Here is a 4,820-nt window from a genome sequence, read left to right on the forward strand (position 1 = left end):
GGCTTGCATCTCAGGGAAGTTACAGGTTTGATTCTCAGAAGCCTCCCCAGCTCTGTCCCCGGGCCCCTGGCACATCCACATCATACCCAATTTCTCTAAGTTTCATCCCCCTTGAAATGAAATGAATACAGAAGAAGAAATACTCTGATGGTACGTGAAAAAAGAAAAATTTTCCAGATGTTTCTGTTACTTTTGTATGAGACACTGCAGCAGTTTTAAAGAACGAAGACATAGAGGCATTTGCAAGAGTTTTGGGGAAACAAAGTGAAAAGAGCTGTAGAATACAAAACATTTTACTGTGGTCTAAGAGAAAGATCTATTCTTGCTTTTACTATTAAATGCCTTAATTTGTTGCTTTAGTTTGATATTTTCTAGTGCTACCTGCCAAACTATAACAACTGGTTTCAAAGAATCGACAAACTTTCTGCATTTTAAGTAACGTCTAGATACCACAGGTAGGCTCCAACACAGCTGAATAGGGACCCGGCTGTCCCAGGCCTGTGCACGGGTGTGTGAGCACACAGGTCACACTCACAGGCTGTTTACCTGCTCGTCTCTGCCCTTAGAAGGCAGTGTGGTGTGATAACAAAGAACATACACTTTGAAGCACAGGGCTGAGTCTGGGTGCCAGCTCTGGACCTTAGTAGCTTGTCCCTTTTAGCAAGCGCCTTAGTCTCTGAGCTTACTTTCTCAACTGTAAAATGGCTATGATGATAATAACACCTATCTCATAAAGCTACTGTGAGGTTGAAATAAAATGATGCTATATACTCAGCACAATGCCAGGCAGGTAGTAAGCATTTTATAAATGTTCACTATTTATACATCTTTCCCATAACAGAGGAGAAAGGGTATCACTCCCCTGTATTTGCAATGTGCCTGCAACTCATCTCTGCTTACCCCAATCTTCCTGCAGCTTGGAGAGCAGAATGTGACCTGGTTAGTATCTGTCCCCTCCTCAGTTTTATCCTGATATTTTTCCATTGCCTTTCTCCATACCAGATAGTAAATCTGATCAAGGGAGAGAATTGGATGTGCTCTTTGTTCACAGAAATACAAGGGGGCATGCACGGGACGATAGACAGGACATGGCATGGGGTGGAAGTGGAGGGATGTAGAGTCGCTTTTATTTAGATCTCAAAGGGCGAGGTTTCAGACAGAGTGCAAAGGGAAGCTCAGAGAAGGGGAGCGGCCTTCCCGAGGACACAAAGCCGCTTTCTGCTGAAGCTGGGATAAGCAGCCCTCTTCTGGCAGTGGAATCCCGTTTTGCCTGTGGGGGAACCTTCCAGCTTTGTGCTCTCTGAGCCCGTTACTCTGGCCCCTGAGTGGTTAGTGCTTCGATTGTTTGCACGCATTTCTGCTCTCGGGTTTGACCCAGAAGAGCTGTTCTCCATAAGGGGGCCTGGCCCCGTCCCAGGACCCCAGCTAAATGATTCTGGCTTTTCTCTTGGTGCTTGCAGGCTTCGTAGGTGAGGCTGACAAACAGCGCACGGAGCGGCATGTGCTCTGCATCCGAGCCGCCAAGCTCCGTCGCTTCTGGGAGACAACCTGCCCTGGCACACGCTTGGCTTGGTCTGCAGCGTGACGGTGCCATGCACGTGTGCCAGTCTACCGAATACAGAGAGATTCAGGGCAGCATCTGGGGCTGCCAATCAGGGCTTCCACTTTCCATCCTGTGTGAGTTAAGTCTTGGTCTCACAACTGTCTCTTAAATTAAAATAACCAAGTGCTTAAATATTCATGCTTTGCTTATTTCTGTATATTTAATTTATTATGTATCACTTTTCTTGGGTTTTATATAAACTTGCCTGAGGACTTTTTTTTTTCCAGTTTGAATACTGGCAGGATGTTCCTTTTTCCTTGGCAGAATGTTGATTAGTTAAAGAAAATAAAAAAGTCTGCCTAGCTAAGAAGATAATATATTTTACAGATTGCTTTTGCACTTGAATAAAAATTATATTACAGTCATTATCATCATCATTAATTAATCTTTACCGAACGTTAATGTGGCACCTAGCAAGAGGGGCCATTAAAAACATCTGCTTCAGTTTATTCCCAAGGCTGGAAACCATTGTCTCCATCTCCTCTACCCAGTTTTTTCTGTTCATTTAAGAGGCTAGAAATGAAGTAGACATTGGTCTCTTTTTTTTCCTGCTCATTTCTCCCACTGGTAAAAACTGAATCATATCTTCCTTCTGTCCTTTGGCTGAACAGATCTTCACCAAATTCCATCTTGTAACTCTCTTGGTTTGGAAGATGTGATAAAAGGGCTGTTTCTCAGGCCTGAGTAGTCAGCTAACTCTTCTCTCTCTAAAGAGTTCCTCAATCCTGTGTTTTGGGAAGTCAAAACTTATGCAGATAGAAAAAATTATGGAGGCTGGGTTGAGGTTCAGAACTAACAGCGAAACCTGAAGGTCGTTTCTTCCCGCATCTAAAACAAAAGGATGAACAACAATTGATTAGGATTCGAGAGGGTATTTATAAGAGAGCTTCAAGCGGTGGCTTTTGGAGGCATATTTTTCTCTTTTAAAAAGTCATAAGGGGGGGACTTCCTGGAAGATGGCGGCTTAGTAAGACGCGCGGATCTTAGTTTCTTCCCCAGGACAGCTACTAGGGGAGTAGAAACGATACAGAAAGCGCCCAAAGCCACAACAGAGATAAAAAAGACAGCGTACCCCATCCTGGAACGGCTGGCTGGCTGAGAGAAGCAGCTCGGGTGAGACCACCGAGGCGCGCGGGCCTCACTGGGTGGGGCGGCAAGCGGCCGGAGTTACTCCCTTCCCCCTTCCCGGGCCGGCTGGGAGAATTGGAGAGGCGGTCCCCTGAAACCAAGGCGGCTGGCGCCCACACCACGCGCAGCCCCCCGGACCAACTGAGAGAATTGGATCGGAAATCCCCAGGCCGTGGAGAACAGTGACGGGTGGGGGAGGCCCCTTCCAAACCCGTGACTCCCGGGGAACGTGCACTCTCCCGGGCGGGCCGCTGCCGCTGGCGCCCTCCCGCCACGCTTGCCGCCCAGGGCCGACTAGGAAATTCGGACGCGCTCTTTCCCGGGCTGCGGCGACCAGCAACCCTCCCTGTGTTCGGACCCGGGGCCGGCTCAAGCCGTTTCGGCTAGCGAACCCCCCGGACGGCGAGAGTTTTCCAAAGTTTAAGGACCCACAGCACCTTTTACTGGTGGGACCCGCAGACAAACGTGTGCCACGAGCGCCACCTACTGGGCAGGATAAGAAAAACAGAACCCAGAGATTTCACAGAAAAATCTTCCAAACTTTTGGATCCAATACCCAGGGAAATCTGTGTAAATGCGCAGACGCCAACAGAAGATAACGGATCACGCTCAAATAATTGAAAATATGGCCCAGTCAAAGGAACACACCAATAGTTCAAATGAGATACAGGAGCTGAGACAACTAATGCTAAATATATGAACAGAAATGGAAAACCTCTTCAAAAACGAAATCGATAAATTGAGGGAGGACATGAAGAAGACATGGGCTGAACATAAAGAAGAAATAGAAAAACTGAAGAAACAAATCACAGAACTTATGGAAGTGAAGGACAAAGTAGAAAAGATAGAAAAAACAATGGATACCTACAATGATAGATTCAAAGAGACAGAAGATAGAATTAGTGATTTGGAGGATGGAACATCTGAATTCCAAAAACAAACAGAAACTATCGGGAAAAGAATGGAAAAATTTGAACAGGGTATCAGGGAACTCAAGGACAATATGAACCGCACAAATATACGTGTTGTGGGTGTCCCAGAAGGAGAAGAGAAGGGAAAAGGAGGAGAAAAACTAATGGAAGAAATTTTCACTGAAAATTTCCCAACTCTTATGAAAGACCTAAAATTACAGATCCAAGAAGTGCAGCGCACCCCAAAGAGAATAGACCCAAATAGGCGTTCTCCAAGACACTTACTAGTTAGAATGTCAGAGGTCAAAGAGAAAGAGAGGATCTTGAAAGCAGCAAGAGAAAAACAATCCATCACATACAAGGGAAACCCAATAAGACTATGTGTAGATTTCTCAGCAGAAACCATGGAGGCTAGAAGACAGTGGGATGATATATTTAAATTACTAAGAGAGAAAAACTGCCAACCAAGACTCCTATATCCAGCAAAATTGTCCTTCAAAAATGAGGGAGAAATTAAAACATTCTCAGACAAAAAGTCACTGAGAGAATTTGTGACCAAGAGACCAGCTCTGCAAGAAATACTAAAGGGAGCACTAGAGTCAGAACTGAAAAGACAGAAGAGAGAGGTATGGAGAAGAGTGTAGAAAGAAGGAAAGTCAGATATGATATATATAATACAAAAGGCAAAATGGCAGAGGAAAATATTATCCAAACAGTAATAACACTAAATGTTAATGGACTGAATTCCCCAATCAAAAGACATAGATTGGCAGAATGGATTAAAAAACAGGATCCTTCTATATGCTGTCTACAGGAAACACATCTTAGACCCAAAGATAAACATAGGTTGAAAGTGAAAGGTTGGGAAAAGATATTTCATGCAAATAACAACCAGAAAATAGCAGGAGTGGCTATACTAATATCCAACAAGTTAGACTTCAAATGTAAAACAGTTAAAAGAGACAAAGAAGGACACTATATACTAATAAAAGGAACAATTAAACAAGAAGACATAACAATCATAAATATTTATGCACCGAACCAGAATGCCCCAAAATACGTGAGGAATACACTGCAAACACTGAAAAGGGAAATAGACACAAATACCATAATAGTTGGAGACTTCAATTCCCCACTCTCATCAATGGACAGAACATCTAGACAGAGGATCAATAAAG

At 44.2% G+C, this 4,820-nt stretch overlaps 1 long non-coding RNA gene across 1 annotated transcript; it reads left to right on the plus strand.

Annotated features, from left to right (window-relative positions):
• The first annotated feature begins 758 nt into the window (after positions 1–758).
• On the plus strand, positions 759–1,737 carry LOC143665392 (uncharacterized). The gene is made up of 2 exons (XR_013166928.1): positions 759–939; positions 1,461–1,737. It is a non-coding gene; the product is annotated as an uncharacterized LOC143665392 (long non-coding RNA).
• Positions 1,738–4,820: the final 3,083 nt, after the last annotated feature.

Source organism: Tamandua tetradactyla, chromosome 21 (genome assembly GCF_023851605.1).
Source record: "Tamandua tetradactyla isolate mTamTet1 chromosome 21, mTamTet1.pri, whole genome shotgun sequence".
Lineage (NCBI taxonomy): Eukaryota > Metazoa > Chordata > Mammalia > Pilosa > Myrmecophagidae > Tamandua > Tamandua tetradactyla.